The following is a 27,544-nucleotide window of genomic DNA, read 5'->3' as shown; positions in this document are numbered from 1 at the left end:
AGAAATCCAGAGGATCATCAATACCTACTTCCAGAACCTATACGCCAATAAGACAGACAACACAGAAGAAATGGACAGATTCCTAGATACGTATGAATTACCAAAGTTGAATGAAGAAGACCTACAAATTCTGAACAACCCAATATCAACCAATGAAATTGAAAACTTAATTAAAAACTTATCAAATAAGAAAAGCCCAGGCCCTGATGGCTTCACTGCTGAATTCTACAAGACATTTAGAGAGGAACTGCTGCCACTACTGTTTAAACTCTTCAGTGAAATTGAAAGGGAAGCAATACTCCCAAATTCATTCCTGGAAGCAAGCACCACCTTGATTCCCAAAGCAGAGAAAGACCCAACCAAAAAGGAGAACTATAGGCCAATCTCACTAATGAACATAAATGCAAAAATCCTTAATAAGATACTGGCAAACAGCATGCAGAAGATCATCAAAAATATCATACACCCTGATCAAGTGGGATTCATCCCAGGGATGCAGGGATGGTTCAATATACGAAAATCAATTAATGTAATACACTATATCAATAGAGCCAAGGACAAAAACCATATGATTATCTCCATAGATGCAGAAAAAGCATTTGACAAAATCCAACATGCATTTATGATAAAAACCCTACAAAAAATTGGAATAGATGGTCTCTCCCTCAAACTGATAGAAGCCATCTATGAAAAACCAACAGCCAATATCACACTAAATTGTCAAAAACTGAAATCCTTCACACTAAAATCAGGAACAAGTCAAGGATGTCCACTATCACCACTCTTGTTCAATATAGTTCTGGAAACATTAGCCATGGCAATTAGACAAGAGAAAGAAATAAAAGGAATAAAGATAGGTAATGAAGAAGTCAAATTGTCATTATTTGCAGATGACATGATCCTCTATATAGAAGACCCCAAGAACTCCACCAAAAGTCTTCTAGACTTAATAACCAAATTCAGTCAAGTAGCTGGTTACAAGGTCAACACACAAAAATCAATAGCTTTCCTCTACAGCAATGACAGACTCACTGAGAGAGAAATAGGGCAAATAATTCCTTTCACAATAGCATCCAAAAAACTGAAATACCTAGGAATCAACCTAATGAAAGAAATCAAAGACCTCTTCTCTGAAAACTATGACACTCTGAAAAGAGAGATTGAGGATGATATCAGAAAATGGACAGACATCCCCTACTCCTGGGTAGGAAGGATCAATATAGTGAAAATGGCCATACTTCCAAAACTGCTATATAGATTTAATGCAATTCCAGGTGAGATCCCAGCAGCATACTTCATAGACCTCGAGAAAACAGTCCAAAAATCCATTTGGAGCAAGAAGAGACCCAGAATAGCAAAAGCAATCCTAGGTAACAGAGACATGGCAAGGGGTATCACAATCCCCAACCTGCAACTCTACTACAAAGCTACTGTGATAAAAACAGCATGGTACTGGCAAAGAAACAGACTTGAGGACCAGTGGAACAGATTAGAAGATGCAGAAACAACACCAGACACACTCAGCCATCTCATCTCCCACAAAGGAGCCAAACACCCTCACTGGAAGAAAGATAGCCTCTTTAATAAATGGTGCTGGAAAAATTGGGCTTCAGCTTACCAAAGATTAAAACTAGACCTGTATCTCTCACCATGCACTAAACTAAAATCAAAATGGATTAAAGATCTAAATGTTAAAATAGAAACTCTGAACCAGTTGGAACAGAGGTTAAGTAGAACCCTTGAAGACATCAGTGTAGGAAAAGTTTTTATGAACAAAACCTCAGTTGCCCATGAACTAGCACAAACAATCAACAAATGGGATCTCTTCTTATTAAAAAGCTTCTGCACAGCAAGAGAAACCACCAGCAGTGTGAAGAGACAACTCACAATGTGGGAAAAAATCTTCACCTGCTCTTCCTCAGACAAAGGTCTACTATCTCAAATCTATAAAGAGCTTCAAAAGATCAGACCTCTCAAATTTAAAGACCCAATCCAAAAATGGGCATCTGAAATGAACAGACATTTCTCAGACAAAGAAGTAGAAATAGCAAATAAATACATGAAATAATGTTCAACATCACTGGTCATTCGAGAGATGCAAATGAAAACAACACTGAGATTCCATATTAGCCCAGAAAGAATGGCTGCTATCATGAAATCAACCAATAACAAATGCTGGCGGGGCTGTGGGGAAAGAGGAACCCTGCTCCACTGCTGGTGGGAGTGTAGACTGGTGCAACCACTGTGGAAATCAGTATGGAGATACCTCAAAGAACTAGGACTGGAAGTCCTATTTCAGCCTGCTATTCCACTGCTGGGGATCTTCCCCAAAGAATTAAAAGAATCACACCACAGTGACATATGTGCACCCATGTTCATAGCAGCGCAGTTTGTAATAGCTAAAACTTGCAAACAGCCCAAATGCTCATCAACTGGAGACTGGATAAAGAAAATGTGGTTTTTTAATAAAATGAAGTACTACTCAGCCATAAAAAATGAGAAATTAGAGACATTTATAGCTAAGTGGATGCACATTGAGGCAATACTCTTAAGTGAAATAAATAGGACACAGATGTGTAAATACCGAATAGTTTCTCTGGTGTGAGAAACTGAAAGTGTAAATAAGGACTAAATGTATAATAGGTACTGTGAAATAGGAAGAAAAGGGGCAAAGGGGAAGGAAGTGGGAGGGCTAAGGGAAAGGATAGAAGGGAATGGGATTAATATGAGAAAATGGAAAAATAGGAACAAAATCTTTGTAAATAGGGAGGACTGGAGGGGTTGAAGGGAGGGCTGGGCAAAGGTGAAAAATAAGAACCAAGAGAGACTATGTAAATGTGCAAATTTCTAATGATGAATGTCATTATGTTGTATAACTAAAATGTACCAATTAAAGGATATATAGTTAAACAAAACAAAACAAAACAAAAGGGTGAAAAGGCCTTTTGCACTCACCCTACTGTTCTTTGCACTTAACATCTGTCAAATATTAAGGAACAAAGGACAAAAGGGAAAGGAAATAAAGAGACAGATCCCAGAAATTGGTTTGGGCTCTGCCTCTGTCCAACACTAACTGGAATATGCATGAAGCCCACAGTCTTTCTCTGAATGGTTGTGAATTGAGTAAATAAAGGAGGAAAAGTGGAATTGCACAAGTAGGAAAGGAGGAGGCTGGTTTTAGACTTGTGCGCTTCTGTGGGATGATCGATTAGTTGTTGTAAAGCAAGGAATCTAACAAAGAATTTCATGATGCGTATGTCAAAACACAGAAAGCCTGACTTGGGGTAAGTCCATTTAGCTCTCTAGACCTTGACTTTGCTTCTATATAACAAAGAGTTATATATCATAATCCCTGTCTTCAACCCCATAAGGACTTCAACTTCTGAACAGTAAAGACCATTTCATATGTATAAATGAGCTACTTTTTATTATCATCTTTCCCTCTAAGTCAAAATTATTCCTTGAACTCACATCCTCAGCAGCCTAATAAAAGTAACATATGCAATTCATTTATGATTCTCATGAGTGAAATAAACTAGGTGGGAAATTATATACTTGGATTACATGGGCAATTAACCAGCTTTGTCAGCTGAAGTAATGACAGCTGCTAATCATATCTTTTAATTCTCCCCCTCTCTTTTAATCTGTTATTATTGCTCCTATAATAATTTTCTGATCACTTTACTTCATCCCAATCTTCTTTTTTCCTTCAGAAAATCCTAGCTGAACTCTCCCTGACCTCCTTTCATGCTGGAAAGTCTCCTTGCTTGAAATACAGGCTTCCTTTCATTTCAGTCTTCTGGTTTCCTGATTTTAGCTCCCTCTGCTGATTGTAACCAATTTGCTTTCAAGGGTTGAATCAGATAGCAAATGAAGGCATTAACTCACACTTCTGCCCTGTAACCTTCAGCAGTAATAGGAAAAAAAATGTGTTATTTGGTAAAATTTGGAGGCACTTTTCAGACTATATAGTCCAACCTTTTATAATTGAGAAAACTGAATTTTCATCAATATTCCACTGACAATAACCAGACTTTATGATTTTTAACATTCTTTTGGTGGGTAGCCATTGTTGTGCAACACTTGGAGGACTCTAATGAGTTCTTGCTGGAATTTTAAGTCCACATCTCTAAAAATGCCTCATGATGATCATCATCATTACTGCCCAAAACTTCTGGACAAGTGAAGTTGGTCCAACAAAGTTCTATTCTTCAGAGTTTTCAGTGGAAAACAACAGAATTCTCTGTGCTAATTTAGAGGAGAGAGACAGAGAGAGAGAGAGAGAGAGAGAGAGAGAGAGAGAGAGAGAGAGAGAGAGAGAGAGAGAGAGATTATGATATAAATAACTTACAAAGTCATGGGGAGACTAAAGATTCGTTTTCCAGAAAAATTTTTCTAACAGTGCCAAGAATTAGCTAATGAGAACACAGATGCTGATATCGTTGCTATCTTCATGAGTTTAAGTATTTGATGTAGCTGCTGCCATTCCTCTTACTTTGCCTGCCATACTTGAGAGTCAGCCTCTTGCATAGCCTGCAAATCAGAGAAAGGAAGTCAGCACTTGTCCTTGTGGTCCTTTAAACCAAAGCTCCATACAGGCTTGCTTTATTGGAAACCCAGTACCACACACTTATGTCCTAACTGAGACTCATAATTTGGGAATTGCCCTACATATGCAAAGGCTTCTCAAAAACTAATGGGCAGTCAAAGAGATCACAAATGTGGTCTTACATGTTAACTGGAAAGCAGCATCCCAGCCCCTCCTGCTTTATCCCACTGGTCTTGCCCATTTTATTACAGCACAACTACATACACAAATGACTCTGGCTCTGCAGTCAACAGAGAACATAAGCATGCTCTTTATTCACACACACATCCAGATCAATACTGTGCACACAGTCAGGGCTCAGCCATACTTATCCAAAAATAAAAGGCTTACATAGTGCTTAGATTTCATCCAACAAATAAGTATGAAGCACCTGCTGTATCCAGAACTTGCTTTGGGTTCAGAGGGATAATTAACAGACAAAAATAAAATATGTGTTCCAGCCCTTGAGAAATGTGTAACCTAGAAGTAGGAAAAATATTTGCAGATTAAATTTAATACACCCTGACAAATACCATGCAATGATAGAAATATTTGAAGGGAAATGTAAAAGGAACCAACAATTAATTCTGTCTTAAGTTAGACAGCTAGGGTAGTAAAGTGGCAATGTATGAAACCAGAATGCAAAAGTTTTACGGAGGAAGAGAAAGTACATTTCAAGCAGAGGATCTAGTGACAGCTAATGCTTACCTGGCAATATATTCTTCCAACATTCTCCATGTAGTAATTCCTAGAACCCATCCGATAGAATTGTAGGAAAACTACAATTGTTCTTGTTTCACACGGTATTTAAAGTAGGCATCTGGATTCCAGCATCTGGGCTCTGCACAGTGACTCCAGCACTCATGCTGCTATCTTGCAGTGGCTTAGGCACAGGCACAGGCACAGAACCCTACAAGAATACAGCCAGTTCAGCCCATTTCAAGAGTGGTCGCTGGATATAATAGCTTAAGAGTAAAGAAGAGGCTGAAAGATATAATTATCATTAATCATCTTAAACATCACCCTTATGCAGCAAGTGTTTAAAACCAATCTGCCTTATCTTTGCTGGGACAATAATGGAGCGGGAGAGAGAGGCACTTTCCCCAAAATTGACAATAGAAAGTATGAATGCAGTGCTGAGGGTCCTTAGTATTTTTCTGTGCTACAGTGCTCTCCAGGTTAACTTTGTGAACTGCCTGAGGGTACCCAGCATAAGGCAGTGACAATATCTATCCCCAAGGAAGCTTGGGTAGGTGTCTCCTTTCCTTATCCCTGTATCACATCTCGGGGAACACAGTCACTTCAGGAAGAAGCACAGTAAATATTCTTTTGAAAGCATGTTCAGAAACCCTGTCACTTGAAGTGTGTAAAATTAAACTAAGCTATTTTTTAAACCTTCTAAGTGGAATAGTTCTCCATTAGAAAAGAGGGATCAGCTGGTTTACTTATTCAGCTCGTCCATCCCTGACGTCTGTGATCCTGTGATATGATTCCACCTTGCCTTTGTGGAGGGCTATCTGCTGAGTTAATTGTATGCACTGCTCTGTGCTTGCCTCTTATGTTTATTTCATTACAATATTTACAAAGGGACTTGAGAAATAAGTCACTATGCAAATGGACTCATGAATACAAGATCCAGAGGAATATTAAAATTCATTAACCTTATTTACATTTAAACTATTATCATGTATATTTGAGCACAGTGCACTTGCCAGAATGGATGCTAGGCCACCTCAGCAGTCCACTGAATAATCTATTCATTGTTTTTATTTCCTTGTCAAGAAAAGTAAAAACTTCCTTATTTTGGACATATTCAAAACCACTACCAAGCAGACTTGTTCATTAGTAGTTCTTATTTCTAGAGAAGCCTAATAAAATTTTCTAGATATTCTTTGGTACTTGGAGGATACATTCCCTTGCAGAATTTTTCCCATCTTTGTTAATTTTGTAGTATGGTGTTTCTCTTATCACCCACTTGAAAATGAAGCAAACCAAATCCATCATTTTGGAGGTTGACAAAAAAAAGTCTCTGCCTGCCTGACATCGTCCCCTGCCCCCCCAAGAAATTCAATTCTATAAAAAAGGAAAGATGTAAAATAAAAACAGTCAAACTGGTGGCTTGCTATCATTTAGGTAAAACAACCAGCTGATTCAAATTTTCAATTTTAATCATTTATTTGACACTACTTTGATCTAGTTAGTATGTAGAATGGGGTAACAAGTCAAAACTGAGAAGAGACATCATGACAATGTTTTATACTTTCTGGAGTTACGAAAATTGAATCTGTCTTAGGCTTCTCATTTGGCTCTAGATTATATAATTTGAAAAACAAAACAAAAGAAAAAATATGTGATCTAAAACTGCTGACAGGATAAATCTAGTTAAGGGCAGTTTTTGTTCAACTAATGCCTTCATTGGTTTGTGAATTTAAGTTAACAAGTGGGAACTGATAAGAGATCAATACATTAGAAAGATGATATTTTAATGATCCAAAGGAGCAGATAAGAAAGGAAGACACTAAATGATGTATATGCAAGGGTCAGTCAAAACAGCTCCAAAGACAACATGGCTGAAAAGAGAATAGGAATTTCCAATAGCCAGCTGTTAACTTGATTTCTCTGGTGGGTGTGACATGAGCATCCCTTGCCATTCCTCTATGTCTTTTCAATAAACTCTACATGTTCATAATGCTTTCTGTGTGAATGGATTCTTCAGAGTGGTTTCCATCAAAGTCCATGTGCTGCAGCAGAATCAGTCACAAGAATCTGGATCCTAGAAGCAGCAGGCTCCAGAAGAACAACAGACCCAGAAAATGTGGGGAATCCAGAAGGTGCCTTGAACACCATCAAGCTGTGGCAATGGTAGGCAAGCAGTGGTTCTCAAACTTTAACTTGCATCAGAACTATGGAAGTCTCCTCAAAACAGATCCCTGTGTCCCATCCCCAGAATGCCTCATTTAGTAGGCCTAGGGGGTGCTGGGAAGTCTGTGCTTCTAGCAAATTTCCAAATGATGTGGATGTTTTGGGAATAAGAGAAACATTCAGAACATTTCTATCCAGGCCTAGAGACATGAGGAGGCTGCAACTGACATCACCTAGTGGTCATCACTCGAGAGATCTGCTGACCCTAAGGCAGTTATTCTGAGTTCTGAATGCATATCGGAAACAACTGAGAAGCTGTTACTAAATATTAATTTCTGGACCCAACCCACAAGTTTAATCAAAATTCCTAGAGGTAGAGAACAAACTCTTGAGGCTTTTCTAAAGCTCTCCAGACAATTGATTATAATGCCAGGATTAGGAAGCATTTCCATAATGTAACAAAGACAAATGCCTGGAGAGCAAGGTTGGACACACAGAATTCAGATGTGGAGAATGGACAACTCCAGACAGTGGAAAGAAAGGCAGCATTTAAAGAACCACACCATAGCTGTCCACTGCAAAGATAGAATGGCAGCAGGTAGTCAAGATGGAATAGTCCCTCCTGAGGAAAGGCCTGAAATGGGTCCAAATAAGAGTAGAAAACAGTACAAGCTTCAGAAATCGTTATAATTTCTATATACCAATTATATAGGAAATAGTCCTATATAATTATAGGAACAGAATTATAATTCCTATATACTAATTATACAGGAAATAGTCTGCCATTATCCTAACCTGTGTGTGTGTGTGTGTGTGTGTGTGTGTGTGTGTCCTAGTATGTTAAGAGCAAAGGTTTAAGGACCTCTAACTTGAGGAAGGAATGGCACTCCCCACACCCATCTGGTTATACATGTGGGTGGATCCCACAGAGCTGCTATAAAGGGCATGCATACTTGGGGATTCTACCACACAGTAGATTCATGTGCCTACCCTGGACAAAGGACCCAAGTTGGCTAAATTATGTGGCTTTCTACAGACCAGAGCCCTTGAGGAAAAAATAATAATAATAATAATGAGGCAGGAGGATGAGACAAAAGGCCTGAGCAACAAAAATAGGCTCTACAAGAATATCCAAGAACCTGGGAAAATAGAGGTTTCAGTACTATGTGAGTCTGTATTGGAATCACTTCACATGCACTACAAATCCTTTTGTAAAGCAAAACATCATTTCATCTAGATTTTCACATTTCATCCTTAGTGTAGGAATACTGTTATCAAACAAAGCTGTATTGGAGACTGAGTTATAAAGCAGAGTAAGTATGGAACTGCTCTGAAGGACAAGGTGGCAGGCCCCACCCTTCCAGCTCCCGAGCTGGAACTCACCTTAGCCCATACTGCAATCCCTGAGAAGCCCTGCTTGAAAACCAGTGGATAACTTCATTAGTATGGTGTGTCTTAATTTTTCACTCAGAAAGCTGAACTTGCTCTTTGCAAGGTAAAACCAGAAATACAGTATTTTCATCGAACACTGGTAAATAGGAGTTTAGACCGTGTTCTGATTCCCAAATTATGGGAGGTGCTTGAGGAAGAAATAGCATCATTTCAGTCAGCTCAAGAGCAGTTCCAGCGCTGCTGTCAAGTGCAGCTGCCTTGGTCAGCAACCCATTAATGTGCCTTCATATTGTGTCTCCCCCTCATGAACAAGTCTGCAGAGGTCAAGTGCATCACTGCCTGGGGCTCTTCTTCTCTGTGTATTTATTATCTTAAGGTCAAAGGAAGGCAGACAGAAGCACCTTTACACCTCAGCTTCAAAGTCAACCTTCCTGGAACTGTGTCCCAGGGCATAAATGCTTTTACCAGGTGACTTGATTATCAGATTTAAAACCTTATATCATCGACCAACAGAAGGTCTCTATAAATGGAGGAAGACAATCGAGACTGGAATGTGTCAGGGGCACATCTGGCCCAGCAGATGGGTAAAATGAACTGGAGATGCCCGTTCGGTATTATATTCATAACCTAAACATCTCTGTTTCCCTGCACTCTGCCCTAGGACTTTTTAAATGAAATCTTTAGTTTACTTCTTCTCACTTTCCCTGCTTAATGTTTTTCTCTCCACTCTACCTCAAACATTATTTTTCATTATCAGGTCTCCCAGCATAAAAACAAAAGGCTGTGTACTATAATGAAAGTATTTCCAGGTCCCAGAAAAAGCTGAAGCAATTACCCTCATTCACTTCCTACCCTTGCTTCATGGTGACCACATGATTCAGGCTTGTGCTTATTCAAGGATGGCAGTTAAAATACTTAGTGACAGGAACAGAACAGCACCTAAGCCCTATGGATACCTGCCAAGTGAATGCCAGTCTACTGTTTTTGACATACACTACTACAGTCTGGGACATAAGCTTTTCGAATCCTCAATAAAATAATAGCATTCCAAAATCCAGGAAGTAGGCCAAATAAAATTTTCAGTTGTTGTATTGGGACGTTTGTTTGTTTGTTTGTTTGTCTGTTTTTATGGGCCTCATGCATGCTAGGTAAGTGCTCTAACACTGAGCTACCACCTCAGCCTGAAATTTTTTAAGACTTAGATTTTATTATATATAGATAAGAGATACAACATGTTTGATATGTATCTATGTATATGCAATGAAAGGTTACTATAGTAAAGAAAATTAACATGTCCATCATCTCATATAGTTATCCTGTGTGCATGTGTGTTTGTGTGTATGCCAAAAGTTCCTGAAATCTAGTTTTGTAACCAAAATCTCTAACACAGTACAATATCGTTGTACTGTAATAACAATGTACATCTACCCTCAGGTCCCACATCAGATTTCTCGCCTCTCGTCCTACACACTTGCTACTTTGCATCCTTTTATCTACGTCTCCTTATCCCCTTCCCCTCCACTCCCTGTAATCACTGTTTTATTTTCTATCTCTATATGTTTACCCTTTTATTTTTTGAAAGTTTACTGATATATTTATGTGTATTAGTGTATACAAATTGAAATAGATCCAGAAAAGCTTATGTTCCTTTAATTGTGACAGATTATGTTACAATAAGGACTTGATAGAAATTTAATTATGCATACTTAATGGCTCTAATTTTAGCTGAGCCATGTGATTCCCACACAACTCACCACAGCAGCATACAACTCTAAGCATATACAAGAAAAGCATCCCTATAATAAAATCAGAAATCAGTTTTATTCTTTAAAGTCATGTATCTTAAAAGATCAACTAGCTCCTACTGAGCACGTGTCTCCCTCAGATAGTTATTCCCTAATGGAAGCTGCTCCAGCATCAAGTTCTTCCTTTGCAAGTACCTGCTCCCATTTTCTGGGACAATATGTTATAATGTAGTCACAAAGCAGGGAAGATTTAAGACATTCCCTGCCAAAATAAATCAGATCAGACTCATTTAAAAGGAGGTACATTTCATTTTAAAGACTTTTTTAAAAGGGAAGAAATAGGTCATTAATTTTGATAGCTTCTAATATAAATGGGTAAACAAAGCTCCCCCATTTATTATTTACCTTTGTTTAAACATATGTTGAGTTTAGTTGTAGAGCTCACCTTTTGTAAAATGTGTAAGCCAGGAGAACATCTTAACTGGCCAGAAAGATTTACTATATTTTTCCTCTTATCTACTTACAGTCAATAGCCAATTAACTAATACTGGATTATTTACATTCTGGATTATTGGTGGACAATAAATCCTACTTTTTAGTTGTGATAAATTCTTCTAAATTAGAAAAAATAAACTTTGTTATTGTCTGGAATGTTCTTAGTGCAGAAAAGTTGAATTAAGAGAGGATGGTTGTCTCAGACTGAGGCTCCTCTTGGTAAAACATATTAACGCCAATGCAGAAATGTGATCTTGGCAGTTCACCTAGGGCTCCTGGGAGGAAGGCACTACAACTTACATGACAGTTGGGTTTAAAAAGCAGAATGTCAACTTTTTAATTTGTCATCACAGGATAGCCCCTCTGGAGATCAGCACCAGGGAACCAAGTAACAAATCAAGAAGATGTGTTTAACCCTAGAATGGGGGGGGGGGGGGCAGAGTAATTGTGATTAGGGTTACCTATGGAAATTAGTCTGAAGTTTGGAAATGAATACAAAGCAGTGACTTTCAATCTTTAGTTTACACTAGAATCACCTAGGGGCTTGTTAGACAAAGACTGCTGGGCCCCACCCCCAGTATTTCACTAGGTGTGCAATATGATCCAAGACTTGTATTTTTATAAATCCCAGTTGAGGCAGAGGTTGCTAGTCCCCACCCCGGGGAACTGGATGAATCACTCTTGTTCATTGGTAGTCATTTTTGCCTGCATAACCTGCACTAGTTTAAAACTAAAAGTGTTCCTTTCATGAACAATGATGTGGTCACAGATATTTTGCTCTCCGGATTAGGAATTGTTCATCGATCCATGATGAGACAGCTTTGCTTCATGGTATCATTCTCAAAAACTTAATATACACTGCTCACTTGCAGCTTAGATTAAATCTTTCCTGGTAAAATTATTGAGAAACATCTTATTCCCTCTTCAGAAAAGCATGCTTACAATAGATCTCTTAAATGTGCCATTTTGGCAGGTTGTTTCCATACATCAAACAATGATTTCTGTTAGCTTTTATTTCAAACTTCAATAGTTTTCTAACGTCAACATCTGAAGATGCCTCCAAGATCAGCATGGATTGCATTCACTCATAGTTAACAAAAAACTTGACTCACAGAAGCTCTGACCTAAATCTTTGCTTTGTACATAATAAGAAATCTGTACTGAAACGCTCAGAGCTATTGCACCTTTTCCAACATTTTTTCAATGACCCAAACTCTTGCTTCCTGCCTTGCCATTCTATGAATGTTGCATTTAGTCTTCTTGTTTGTTGCCTCATTATAATAAGAAGGATGCTGCAGCACAGACTCATGTCACTAGTACAGACAGAAAGAGTAACAAAATAAGGAAAATGGAAGAGTACTTATATCAGAAACTGAAAAACTTACCATGAAATCCTCAGTTTAAACCTCAGTGGATGGCACTATGAAAAATGATCGTTTCTAGTTGTTCAGAAGAGTGATCATTTTTTTTCTTTCTTTTTTTTGGGGGGGGGGGGTTCCAGGGATCGAACTCTGGTCCTTGCACCTGCAAAGCAGGCAGCGGAACCACTGAGCTAAATCTCCCGCAAGAAGAGTAATCATTTTTAGGTGGCTCTATAACTGGCCCTTCTCTCCAAAAAACAGGCATTTATTAGGAAAGATGAAGGGGGAGCTCATTTGCCTGTGTATGCACCAATGCTGTATTTGAAACACTGCACCCTGTCACAGACTTCAGCGCTCAACAATAAAGGACGTCAGGACAACCCTGAGTCTTCAAACTAACATGGTACCATTGGATCTTGTCATAACAAAAGCACATGAGCACTCTTTGCTTCTTTTGCAAGAATTGTAAATCCCACCAAATCATTAGTATAAAATAGTAATATCACCAGTGATGCCCCAAGTGCTAGAGATTTGTGAACACGCCCGTGAATGAGTGTTCTTATCAAATATTCCTTAAATAACCCACCCTCCACCAACAGGTAAGACCCCAGCAAGGGAGTTTCAGTCACTCCCTTTCACATATGGAAGTCACCACCTTGCACTGCCACTACATCACTTCTCACCTCAAGGAATTCAGAGACTAATGTGGAACTGGCCAGAAGGAGAAGAGAGATGTACACTGGATCGTATTCCTCTTACACCCATTTCCTCTCCATCTGCACAGTGTAGCTAACATCTGTATGGAGACACTAAACATGATGAGCCTGGATCATAATGGGACAGAATACCTGACCTGTGGCACCAGAGTTACTGTCCAGTCATTGCGTGTTCTCCATTCTCGGGACAAATTGCCCCCTGCAGCTGCAATGGCAGAGTAATGAAAGGCCAGGTTTTGGGATTGACTGCAGCTCCACCACTTACCTGTATGGAACCTGAGCAAATGCTCACCTTCTGCACCTCAGTTTTTCAGCTGGATATCAGATTGATGGCAACAGTTATCAATTCATAGAATTTGCCACAGATGTGATGTTTATGTTCACACTGAGAAATGCTTGACAGATGAGCACTAGAGGAGCATTAACTGGCTCTTGTAAATATCGTGAGTCAGAAGCTCTGAGTGTCATCACACAGAGCACTATAGTCTTGCCCTGCTTCAGGCAGGGTCAGAACCACCTTCCTCAAAGCCCACAAGTTTTGCTCTAAACTCTCTCTGTAAAAGGCAGGCTGTGCTCCATATCCCAAGGCCTATGCCCAAGATTAGTCTCGGTGGACATCAAGGTTTTCACTTTACAAACTAGAAAGCCAGGAGTGAGCTTTCTTGCTTTTGCAATAAAAGAGTTGGCAGAACTCAGGAAAAAAATGGTTGCTTTATTTAGGGAAGTGTCCCAGATATGAAACAATTGAAGTAGAAACTTGATTTCATTAGAATTCTTTGACCACTTGACCGTCTCCGTGTGCTTATAGAAGGTAAAATAAAGTCACAAAGGAGTCATCCCGGCAAAAGTTGAGGCATGAAGAGTACTATTTTAACCTTAAATGGCAATGAAAAAGACCCTCAATTGGGCTGTCCCAAGTAGATCTGGCTCCCAAACCCAGATTTGAGATTTGGCTGCCACTGGTTCCAGGAAGTTGAGCTGTGGTTTGGGACTCCCATCCACTCTGGCTAACCAGCACTGACCAGGTCCAGCATTCATCAGTTTACTCAGAAGCATAACCCACTCTCCCCTATGATGAGAATTATCACAGCCCAGGGCAGCCCAAGAGGCAAACAAACATTTTCCTTTTACACTAACAAATGAAGGATTTCTTTCCCTTTGGAGCTTCGTGTCATATGTTAGTCCTTTCCCGTAACCTTCCTGAGTCCAGGACTGTGTGCTTCTCTTCTCTCTTTCCATCCACCGTCATCCTATGTTTTGGGCACTGTGAGTGTTCAATAAATATTTGCTAAATATATAAATGGCTCATAATCCAAAGGCCACCTCAGGTGTGATAACTGCTGGCTGATTATCTCTGAATAAGATCTTCCCTACTCTAACCTATTCCAAAACAGGATTAGAAACAGCCTCCCTGGGCACAGGAGAGGACTATGGCCAAAGAATCTTGGCCCTGATTTTAGCACTCAGCATCAATGGGGCGCGTACTTGGAAGCTTGACAGCAAATGCAAACCAAGAGTGGAGCCAGCCATTGTCTGATGAGGCCCTCAAGGATGCAAAAGCAAAGAGTGCCAGATTGGCTCAGCTGTTCGGATCCCTTCAAACCATTCTCTCCTTGATGTGTCAGGGTAATCACAGCTGCCTAAATCCCACTAAAATTGGGAAATTAAAGCACTATAGCTCTGTTCCATTATCCCATTAGGGATACATCCTAGTCCTATTCCCATTCCAGCAGGCACACAAAAGTGCTCATTCATCACCCTTAAAAAGTGCTGAATTAAAGCCTGGACAGTCATCTCAGACTTTCTCCCTACCTTGAGAACAAACAGAAAACAGCATTCTGAGCCATCCCCATGAAAGAATTCTCTCAGGTTTTTATGTCCTAATGGCTTGCCTCCTAAAGTTAGGACAAAAGTCTTCTTGACTCAACTCTGGACGCTTTCTCTCCACTTGGGCGCATATCTTCCCAGCATTCCTTCTCTTATGGCAGGCAGCCTCAGAGGGGCTGCTTTGTGCCTAGGTGGACATTTGATACTCATTTTAACCGCTCAGAATTAAAACCCCTTCCTATGTTTGATGCATTCCTATCTGAAGAGCTTGCTATGGATGCTTAAAATGTTACGTTCTTATTCTGTTACCATTATTTATAACTAGAATCTACCTTTTAACCAAGCCTTTAGCAAAAAGAGACCCATCTACACTGGATCCAGGAATCCAGAGTTATAAACAGGACCCAGGGATACAAGCAGGAATAATGGTAAATGGAGATTCTCCTCTCTTTCTCTCTCTCTGTCATCAGAGAGCAGAGACAAGGACAAGTCCTTGGTGCATCAGTGATAGTGGAGATAGTGATATCAGCACTAATTAGATTAAAATTATTTTAGGGTACACAGTAACACAAATATTTACATCTATGTCCTCATGGCAGCTGAAGACTAGTTCTCTGATGCAGGTTTTGGGATACTGATTCTGATAATTTTACCTCTGGCTCAGCATTGCAGTTTTCTAAAAGATTCTGTAAGTTGCTCTCATATCCTTTTTAAATTTTAGTTTATTAGTACATATGTGTAGTGCATAGTGTTTACTTCCTTGTGGGAAGTTGGTACATGTCCATAACACGTCTTAATTCCTCTTTTCATGCCCTACTTATTCACCCATAATCAACATCTATCATTTGCAACTGAGAGATCTGACTGATGTAGTAAAGTTTCTACAAAATGATGCTTTTCTTCAAACACTCCTCTCATAATAGTAATGGTTTTGGACTGCCATGAGTTGAGTCTAAATCTTCAGGGTACAATCTTAAGACACCTAGAGGAACACGTAGAGATGGTTCAAGCGCAACGCAAGATCACTCAGGAGTGACCAGCAGAGCTAAGTCTTGGATCTAGGCTTTCTGACTCCAAATAAATTATTTTTTACACTGTTCTGTTTCTCTCCACACACATGCAAAAAAACAAATCTCTCTGGATTATTTAAGCCAGCTTAAGTAAGTGCTGTATTTCGCATTCACTTGAAATAACTTTAATGTTTTAAATATGAACCTTGCCCAGAAAAGAAAAAAATGGAAACAAAGTCTTTGTAAATAGGGAAGGGTGCACAGATAATGGGAAAAAAAATAAAAACCAAGATCCATCATGTACAGGTACAAGCACCCAATGATAAATGTAAACATGTTGTATACCTAAAATGTACCAATAAAAGAATTTAAGCAAAAAAAAATATATGAACCTTGCCCAATGGAAATCTTTGGTGTCATTTCCCATTGTCACATCATGTGGATTATTACTAATATTACAACTTTGCAACCACCCAAAGCAAAATTTGAGCTAAACTACAAAGCTTTTTTTCACTCATAGCTAATTGGCTACTCTGCAGTGTGTGTCTCTTTTGTCCTCATGACCCTGAACTTAAATTCTTATCAGAAATACGTTGTGTTTGTTGTGGAAACATATTTATGACCATTGGACTTTCTATAGCAAATCCATAACCTAATAAAACATTAAATAAAACCATGAAATAAAAACATTTTATTTTATCTTAAAAAAATTTTATAGAGACAAATTCACTGAAACAAATTGGTGAGGAACTAGGAGGTTTATAATTATAAAACTGCAAAAAACAAAATGTCTTTTAACTATCTTTAAATTCTCAATTCAGATTCTCAATCTGAATCTTAAAGTTCTCAATTTAAAAGCACTGATACTAGAAATTATGGATGATGCATGAACATGATTTATATAAGAAGAAAAATATTCCAATCACCAGAACAATAGATTATGTCCTGACCCTAAATCATAATATTTAAGATTGAATATACATGTCCATATATTTAAATGTGTAAGTTACTAGGCATCCTTTTTGTGTTTGTCCACTTTTAGCTGACTTAGGTGATTTACAGACCACTTTCTGCATCTGGTAACTTCAGACAGGAGGCCAACTACTGTGATTCTACTCTCATGACCAAGAAACCCACCTTCTCTGGATATTGTAGTCTTGAGATAGCCTTGGTTATCTATGTTCTGTATCAGGATGCTATAGACAGGGTCTCCAAACCACCTGTGCTGTATGAACTGGCTTCCATGTAATGGACACTCCTCCTATTCATGGGACAGAGTACTGGATATTCATTGTTTACAGGAGAATTTTTGGAGACTTATTTATCCTAAAGAAATCATCTATTTATGTTTTGTTCTATGCAGGAAAATAGTCCAGAGACAATACTAAGTGATATGGAGTTTTACATCCCAACCAATGCAAGTATACCAGATTATAATATAGAATTTAAAGAGTGGCATCTTTGAGGGCCTGTTACAGACTATATTAGAAACTGGGTAGAAGCATGCCCAATTTCCCTGATAGGGACCATACAAGTATATGGTAATTCACAATCTTCCTGCAACATAGCATAATAATCTATCATTATTTGATATTTAAAAGTATTAATGAGCACCCATTATGTGCCAGAAACTACGCTAGATACTAGGATTACAATGATGAACAAAAGAGTGGAGATTATTTTCTAATAGGATCATTTATCCTACCTACCAGCTCTGTGAGCTCCTGGAAAAAGACAAAATGTTTCTAAATCATCTTTGTGTTTCTAGCACTTAGCACAGTGTCTGGTACAAAGTAAATGTGTAGTGTGTTGAATTCAGTAAAGTTTATTCTAATCAAATACTATTTCCTGAAAGAAAGATCTCACCAAACAAAATAATTCTTTTTCTATTATATTAGAGGCTCAGATTATTCTGTTTCTCTGAATTTAATTTGAAAAATATAACAACCTTCTTTGCATTATGCCTCCACTATACATAGACAATATTACATTCCAAGGAGGACTTTTGCCAAGTGAGTACTTTTTTTCAAAAAGCAAATTTCACTTCAGAAAACTGAATTCCAAAAGATTACATCAGGGCTTCCAAAACAATTTTTAAATATGTCATGTTTTCACACAGGAAACATGGGAGCCAATTCCAAAGTAAGCAATGGAAACCCTCAAAAGATAAGATATGTAAAAAAGAAAATTTCATCCAATTTCAGCATTAAATGAATAAATGTTCAGTTTCTACAAACTATACAAAAAATTCTAAATGTATTTATGCACACTGATATCAATCATTTTGTCTTACTCCTACCACAACATCTACTGGAACTTAAAATGCCATTTTATATTTTTCTGGTTCATAGATTATTTTGGTACAGAAATTTTAATTTAGCAGATATGTAAATGCCTACTTTGTACCAGACATTGTACTAGGGACTCCACACAGCTTTAGAACAGGACATCATCAAATCTTCACACTGACTTCTCCCCTGGAGAAGCAAACAGATGTTCTCTTTTAAATCCACTTCCACTGCCTACACTTTTCACAGCTTCTGAGAAGAAAGTTGCCATACAATTCTCAGTACTTGTTTTCCTATCACTCCCAAAAGGAAATTATTTTCTGGAAACAGTAGAAAAAAATCACCTTGCCTCCATGAAATCCGATCGTCCATTTGGGTATGTGGCTTTGTAGAATCGCAATTGTGCAGTTTACCTGTGGAGCTGTAGAAATGCTGATGGGCAAGGCCAAGGAGGAGTAGCGAGTCCTGGCCAGCCACACCCCTCCTGCCCTTGCTGGGCTTCCAGCCAAGTCACTAGTAATCACGATGATTCTCTCCACATTCTGGGGGTTGATGTGAAGCAGTCATCTTTACTTTCACAAATGAAGTAAACTGTAGTTTTAATAGTGTTATTAGGGCCATCACTCTCAATGTTGGTCTAACCAAAAACAAATAAATAAAACAGTAGATCCCTTGCCCTGTTGGGCGTGGGAGGATTGTTGAAACTTTCATAGGTGACCCAATGACAAGCATTCAACTAAAAAACCATCAGCTATAGCTGATCATCTAGATTTTCCAAAGATGTAAATAAAACACATTGATCTTACTATCATGTTCTACAGCAATATACATCTGTCCAGACCCGTGGAAAAATACAATACCAAGAGAGAACCTAATGTAAACTATGGACTTGGGAAAATAATAAGTTGTCAATGCAGGTTCCTCAACTGTAAGGAGTGTATCATTCTGGTGGGGGAAGTGGATAACAGAATGGCTATTCATGGGAGGGGCAGGGAGTATGCCAGAAATCTCTGTTCCTTCCTCTCAATTTTGCTATAAACCTAAAATTACACTAAAAAATAAAGTCTTTTCAAAAAATACATTAATCTTTAGAAATGTTTTCTTTAAATGAATATTTATGTAGCAATAATAGCCTTAAAGCCTAATGTTCACATGGAAAACTAGAGTGGAGTGAGGAGTTCATTTGTATTTCTTAAATTGATGTAATAACCACCAGAAGAATAAGTGGAGACAAGTACTACAAATATTTATAAAAAAGCTGAGAATACTGGTTCTCAGAATAAACTCAGAAACATGGTTGTCAGTTTACCCAAGCCTTTAGATGGCTCATCAACTTTGTAACCTTTCAAAAACAAAACACCAAAGAGCAAAAATGCTCATGTCCTCTGGAGAACAGCCAGCCTTTCTTTAAAGTACCTCACTAGAGGAAGCTAAGAGTGTGGACAAAGAAAGCAAATGGTATTTTTACATGCTTTTTAAAAAAATTAAAAGTGGCTTTCCCATTTAGTGTTAATTTCTCTCTCTCTCTCTCTCTCTCTCTCTCTCTCTCTCTCTCTATATATATATATATATATGCACAACTTCTCCTGGATGGAGCTAAAATATGTAACTGCACTTTGCAAGGGAATAATTTGCTGGCCCCAAAGGAGCTCTTGGAATACTGAGAGAATATGTTACGAGATGGGCCCTGAATGATGGGACTCCATCTGGCTGCCCTAAGTGTAAGGCTTGCCTCAGAGAAATCACCATAAATAGCTTTAACAGAGACCAAATGTGTCCGTTTCAATCCAGGGTTTTATCACCCACCAAGGGAATTTAACAGGGTGAAGGGAGAGAGGGGGAGTGAATTCATTTTAGCAGGGCATGGTTCATAACTTTTTTATTGGGACCAACAGGTCAAGGTCTTTAATAGTTATAAGATGGAAAGTTGAAGTCATTGTTACATTCAAATAATGAAAATAGAGAAAATTGAGAGAGAAGAAAACTACCTTTTCCAAAGGTTGGGAAGAATTGAGATCATATTTAGAAGGTGATTTGGAGACTTGGAGAGGATGGTTGCATGTCCTGTCTGTGCTTAATCAGAATACACTTTGGTTGGGAAAAATCATAACTAAAATTTCCTGAGTGGTCCTATATTCTGATCCTGATAAATTCAGGATTTTCTGACTGTTTGTAAGGAAATGAGTTGAGGATACCAGTCTTAGGAGATTTAGCATGTAGTCAAAATGGAATAACAGACTTCTGTCAGAGGAGAAATATAAGAATCAGAATACAGGTTTGCTGCAAATTAACAAAAAAACACAACAAACACTCTATGTACATGTCTGCAAAACATGTATCCATATTTAAAATTATTTATTTGAGCAGTAATAAGAGGCCACACAGCATGGAAATGATAAAAGATATCTTAGAATGTACATCTCACTCTATTTCTGAGGAGACGGGAGGAAATCTACAAATAAAAATCACTGGATTGAACTGTGGTGAAATACATTTGGATACGTTAAAGGGAAATTTAGACATTGTATTGGGAATCTGGAGAATCAACTAAATCGTTGGCCTTTCTCCTTGGCAAGACAGCGGAACACACCTGTATAACCATGACTGCTGGAGCTTTGCTCAGTGTCCTGGCAGCAGCAAAATTTTCTTGCTTTGGAAAATTAATCTGTGCGCGGATGTGAGGATTGACCATATTGACCATCGCACTGTCCGCCTCCTTCCATGACTCTGTTGTAACCATTCTGAATCCAGTCTCCATTGAATTCTTGACTTGTTAGGTGTCTTACGGGCCAAGTTGCATGTACTTTGATTTAAATAATGTTACATAAGTGGAATGATAAAAAGTAAGTACAGCATTCATATCAACAAAGCCAAGGCTTCTATCTGATTCTATCTTCCAAACTATTCTTTTCAGGTCTAATTATGTGCAGATAATTTAAATTAGAACCAGCTTGAGTGTTTTGCCTGCTGCAGTCCTACCATTCTTATAATGAAAGAGCCAACTGCCATCCTCATCAGCACATTACAGCATGTAAACAACCCAAACCTTACCACAGATGATTGATGGAACCACGAAAGGCATCCAAATCCTATAATTGAGCTGTCTGAACAATATCAAAGGCCCACAGAGATGTGGTGGGAAAAGAACTCAACCTAGCTCATCAAAAACAAACCCTGCTTAATTGGGATCAACAGTTGTCTTGCCTTTGTCTCACCCACTTTGTCAACCAGCATGAACTCCTAGCTCCGTCTTGCCCCAGTAGAATTGTTTGATTTAATGGAGGGCCGATACCTTGACCAGCATTTTGTGCACTCTGCCTACTTCTTATTGTTGAGCACCTATCTCTAATCCCACTTGCTTCTTTGGTCTTTGCAACCAAACCTGAGTTTGTTAAATAAAATTACTGAACCTTCATTTGTTGAATAACAAGTTAACAAGGGTCTCTGACCTCTACCACATCTGACTTTTTTCCCTCTGGGTCATCTTGCTGTCCTTCATTGTGGAGGTCAACTATAATTTATCCCTTTTGCTAAAGCCACAGGAAACTAGGTCCCTCTGAAGCCAGCTGCAGCATCCTGAGCTGACTGCAGTTGTAATAAATTGCTGCCCACCATCCACAGGCTCCCATCTTCTTCCCCTCCTCTCCTTTGAGCTGCCAGTCACTGCAAAAGCTCTTCAACTGTCTGTATGTTTCTACTTATAATAAAGTCATCACAATGAATGTTGCTTTTGTTAAAGGAAAGCCACACAGTTACAGCTAGGTTTGATTATGTGTTTTCTTCCAAGAATGACAGTCTTTGATGGGTGTTCTTCTTCCTTATCACCTTGGAAGGGGCATAAGGAAAGGTTGTAGGTGAAGGAAATGTACTGTACCTTGTTTGGTGTGCCAGTTACCTGAATATATATATATATTATCAGGACTCAATAAACTCTACATTTATAATTGATGCATTTTATTGTATAAAAAGTATATTTCAAAAAATGATTATAGAGCCAGGGATTTAGCTCAGCAGCACTGCCCCTGCCTTGCAAGCACAGTCCTGAGTTTGATCCCGGGTACCAAAAAGAAAACAAAACAAAAAATGATTGTAAAAAGATATCTATAAGTGATAGACACATGAAATGAAGCATGAGCTAACTGCAGAAACAAACTATTCATCCAAATGGCAAACATTCCCAATTTTATAATTTTATGCCTAGGATCAAATTACCTAAATTGAATATAATTTAGAGTTTTTATTTCATTCATAGGGAGTTAATGCAAAATTCCAAAGGTTAGCATGTCATATAAGCCCTGCCAAGTGTTTGATCAGGCAGCATAAGCTATTACTTTGACACAGGTCTAGGAAAAGCAAACAGCCTAATTTTCCCTATATACACACTCCTGGAGGCAAGAAACTTGGTTTCAGAGAATTTCAAAGAATCAGCATCCTCCCCAATTCTCTCTTTGTGTGCCATGTAAAGTGATGCTGTTTATGCAAAATGTGGCAAGGCTTGGAGAAATTCCAAACCTAAGAGTAGCAAGAAGCCTTAGGCCAAAAGAAGATTTAAAAGACATGTGAAGAAAATCTCAAATACAATGTTTATAGAGCAAAATAACATTTCTTTTCCTCATTGTGCAAGAATATCTTGAAGGGGAGACTAAGCTCAGCTGCTGCTTGTAATCAAAATAACTCTTTCATTTTTACCTAACAAAAATGACAAAAAGGAGAGAACAAGGTTACAAGGTGTATTCCTACCTAGTGGGAATACTAAAAGGAATGCCATTCCATTGTTGTCAAAATGTGTAAGGTATATCAATCACATGGGTTAGAAGTAACAGGCACACAATTAAGTATAATATGGGAAAAGCATGATTTTTCCTTGACAAGGTTGAATTGTTCAATATAAACCCTGGGAAGGACTGTTATGAATAGGGAGAGAAAGAGAATCTGGAATGAAGTACAGCTTCTGAATATAGATGTTATAGAGCAAAGCATGCCATGAAATATTCTGACTGTGATCAATCCTTGATTACCCAAATTAGTGACATATAAGAATGGCAAATAAATTCCAAAACAGCAGGTAGTTAAGAGACAAGTTATAATTTTAAAGAGCAGTCACACATGCATGCTTGTTGCACACACACACACACAAACTCATGCACACTTTTACACTCCCTTGGTCTTAACATTCTTCACACTCCAGTCTATTGTTCACAATGTGGATTCCAGCTGAAAGCTGGAGTGGAAAAAACCAGGCAACAAAACTGTCATGTGTGTGCCATGAAATTTTTCACCATATTTTTAGCTGGGTGGATGTTGACAAATGACTTTAAAGCAGCTCAAAGAGAAAAGTATTATTCCTTGAAAATGATGCTCCTCTGCTCTGATGAGCTAACATATTATAACATTTATTTTGATCTATCAAGCTGACAGCTTTTCAGCTGTAAATTAGGAGACATTTCTAAATCAGTTACACTGAGACTTCATCAAGACAGTTTTTGACCATTCAAGGAATAAATCAAATCAAATCAATCAATCAAAGAGAATCAGTGTAATCAAGTATACTATATCTTTTCAAAGGTTTTGAAAATTTCCACGCTGTAACATTTAAACTACATTGAAACATTTAGAAATGTACAACTTTCTTCATAATATGTTTAACTGATTAATTTGTGTACCTAGTTTGTGGTACACTGCATGTCAATGTATGCCAAGCATGGTACACAATATCCTGTATCCATCAACCCATTCAATGCTCACTACAACTCCATGAAGTAGAAATCAGTATATTATCATATACCTGACAAAATAATTGTAGTTCACAGATGGTAAGTAATGGACACAAGTCACCTTACAAGTAAGCTGTGGAGCCAGAATTCAGCAGGACTTGTCTGAAACCCAAGCCCATGCAACTTCAGAAAGGCAATACTTGATGTCAGTGTCCAGTATAACATCTATATAACTAGGACATCAAGAACACTAAAAGCTGAAACCTTATGTGCTTGAAGGAGAAATTTTTGTACATTGCATTATTTTTTTACCTGAGAAGCTGGTATAGCAAAGTGATTAAGAACCCAGAGTATACAGCCAGATCAACTGACTTCAATCTCTACCTCTGCCATTTACGAGCTGTGTGCACTCGGGCAAGTTACTTACCTTCTCTGTGCCTCGGTTTCTACATATGTGAAATGGGGATAATAATACTAGTTAATACATAAGGTTTTACAAGGACTACATTTGTGTGTGTGACATTGGTGTTATATCTTTTCTAAAAGGACTTTGTCTTTTCAGAAGCCTACTAAACAACTTAGAGGAAAATATTTATAATTTCAAGAGAGTGAGGGTACAGATTAGATACAATTTTCCATGAGTAGATAATAATTTAAAATGCTGGGCTTGGGATGTAGCTCAGTAGTAGAGGACTTGCTTAGCAAGTGTGAGGCCTGGGTTTCGATCCCCAGCACCACACACAAACACACACACACACACACACACACACACTAAGAATCATGAGGATATGGAGGTTCATATGCATATATTCACATATTCTATGTTTTTGGAATTTCCTATAATAAAATCTTTTTTAATGTTTTAAGTAAAACATTTAAAATTAGACATAGAACATAATAAATATATATAATAATAGTTATTGCAGCAAAAGTTCCACTTTTATGGATCTATTTTAACTCCATTTCATTTAGTCCCTTTTTATTTATAAGGAAAAAAATAAATAGTAAGAGATTTATTTTCTGCAGCTACAGCTGGCTTAAAAGAAAAGGCTCTGAATCCATCCAAGCAACTATTATCAAAGAAAATAGAAGAAGAATCAATCATCCAGGTTGTGCTGAGGTAAACAATCCAGTTTGGTGTCCAGGTCCTATGAACAAAAGATTCTAAGTCATGAGAATAAAACTTCAAATTGAGGTTTATGTGTATATATAATTTGAGTGCATGGCATAGTATAATAGAAAGAGAACAGGATGTGGTCAAGTAATAAAAATAGTATCATAGCTCATAAAATTGAGGAGATATTATGTATGAGATACTGTCACTTATTACCTTGTTTGATCCACTCACCCAATCAACCAAGCTATGAAATGGGTGTGATATAATTACCTCTACTTTATAGTTATGAAAATTTTGGCCAAGAGAGGTTAAGTAACTAGCTCAGGAATTGAAAGGTTACAAGGTTCTATTATGCTGACAGATAAATAATGTGCCCACCATCATTCAACGAGCTAGTGGGAACCAGCACAGCCAAGCCAGCAGTCTGACTCCAGACCTCTCTCAACCAATCCCGACAGAAGTCCCCAGTTTGTGACAAGACTCTGCAAAGACGTATGATCTTCTGCGAGCCACCTAAATTTAGGCCCTCCTGAGTCATTTCCATTGCTAGGCCCCTTTGCAGACTACAGCATCTCAGGGCTCCAACAATAATGTGAGACAGGAGAGGTATCCGCCAACTCCACATCATCATGTTAGATGTTGCCAGCAATTGCTGTCAAATTTGGCCAAAGCAGTGGCTGTCGACCTTGGCTGCACCTTAACTTCACCAAGAGAGCTTTGAGAAACAACCAGTGCCCAGCCCCACTCGGGACCCATCAAATCAAGATCTCTCGGGACAGAGCCTGGGCACTGGAATTTTTTTTAAAGTTCCCTAGTTGATTCTGTTGAAGTCAGAGTTGAGAGCTTCTGAACTAAAGATGTAGAAACGCACTGTTAAGTATAAGGACTCAAAAGAATCCAAATATTCAATAAACACTTCAAAACAGTGTTTCCCCGTATTACTGTACCCTGCTTCTGCTTATTTTGCTGTTTGGGTTTGTTTTGATTTTGCTTTGCTGTGTTTTGTTTTGCTTTGCTTTGATTTGATTTCTTTGTTTTGTTTGTTTATCTTGTTTTGAGAGTCTCGCTACATTGTCCGTGACGGCCCGGAGTTTCCGGGCTCAAGGAGCCCTCCCACCTCAGGTTCCTAAGTAGCCGGAGCTCACAGGCACGTGTCACTACTCTCAGTTACTTCTGTTTATTTTGAAAATCTTAATTTCAAAATTCGATATGTAAGAGTACTGTTCCTAAATTTATAAGATTAACATACATGCAACGGCACAATCATATATGTGATAGGTGTTCTTGTGTGACTGCCTAATGTTCACACTACTACAGTCCCATATCCTATTTCTCAGGTTTTCAGACAAAATTAGCGTCAAATTATCAGTAGTATTTCCATTCTATCATCACACACACACACACACACACACACACCACACTTCACACTATCAGACTGAGATCTCGCATTTGTATCCTTCTAAGATTAAAGAAGAAAAGAAATAGTGTCATATGAGCACTTGACAAATGAAAATGCCTACACTGTGAGTGCAGTCATACATTTGAACTAAGGGAGTAAATGTCTTAAATTCCGCTAGTTTCCTATTATCATTCACATTAGAGAATTTTAATTTTTACAGCAACTTCTGCTAGAATTTTATTTTAGGCATATGTTTAATTTTTCATGTGTCACACAAAGAATTTAATGTATACAACTGAAAGGGGGAAAGGCAATGGTATTAAGAGATTTAAAATAAATGGAACATTCTTTTCATATTTTTCTGGATGACTTCCTTCCCTAAATTACACATTTTGCCCTTTGCCATTTGTTTCCCCCAACTGTTTCTATATGGTGTAATAATTCCATGCTCCATTGAACTCAAAAGGGTTAGTGAAAGGTTAGGTGAGCAGAGCAAATATAAGGAAATATAAAGGAAAAGTTGCAGTTTAGTCCCTGTTGGTATAAAAAAAAATGTAAACAGGAATTTCATAGAAAGGAAGGAGGGCACCATCATTCTGTTCAGGTCCATTTTACACAAAAATCTGTTAGAACACATGCATCAAAACCTCTTTAAAAATTATCATTTTCTCATGTGTCTTTTTCCTTTCATAAGCAATAAACACAAAATAATATTAGAATAATGTGTTGGAATATCATTTTAATAGGATGTATGAGCCAATTGGTAATGTATACTATAAAATCTAAGATTTAAAAAAAAAAAAAACAAAAAACAGGATCAGATGATCTGTCCTCATGGCCCCGTGAGCAATTTGAATCTGAGCACATCTTTTATAACACATCGATTTTCGCTTTAGAACCTTAGATGCTAAAACTGAGGAGGCTCTTTGAGTTTATGTAGTGCAAAAGCCCCCAGGTGTGACGAAAACCTCACCAACCCTCACGCGCAGACTCGGCTTCTGGATTGCTCTCTGACCTCCTCGGTTAGTAA

This window comes from Heterocephalus glaber, unplaced genomic scaffold, assembly GCF_053883595.1.
Source record: "Heterocephalus glaber isolate CG9 unplaced genomic scaffold, H.glaber_assembly_v1.0 deba00001097, whole genome shotgun sequence".
In the NCBI taxonomy this organism is placed as follows: Eukaryota; Metazoa; Chordata; class Mammalia; order Rodentia; family Bathyergidae; genus Heterocephalus; species Heterocephalus glaber.
This window is presented reverse-complemented; position numbering follows the sequence as displayed.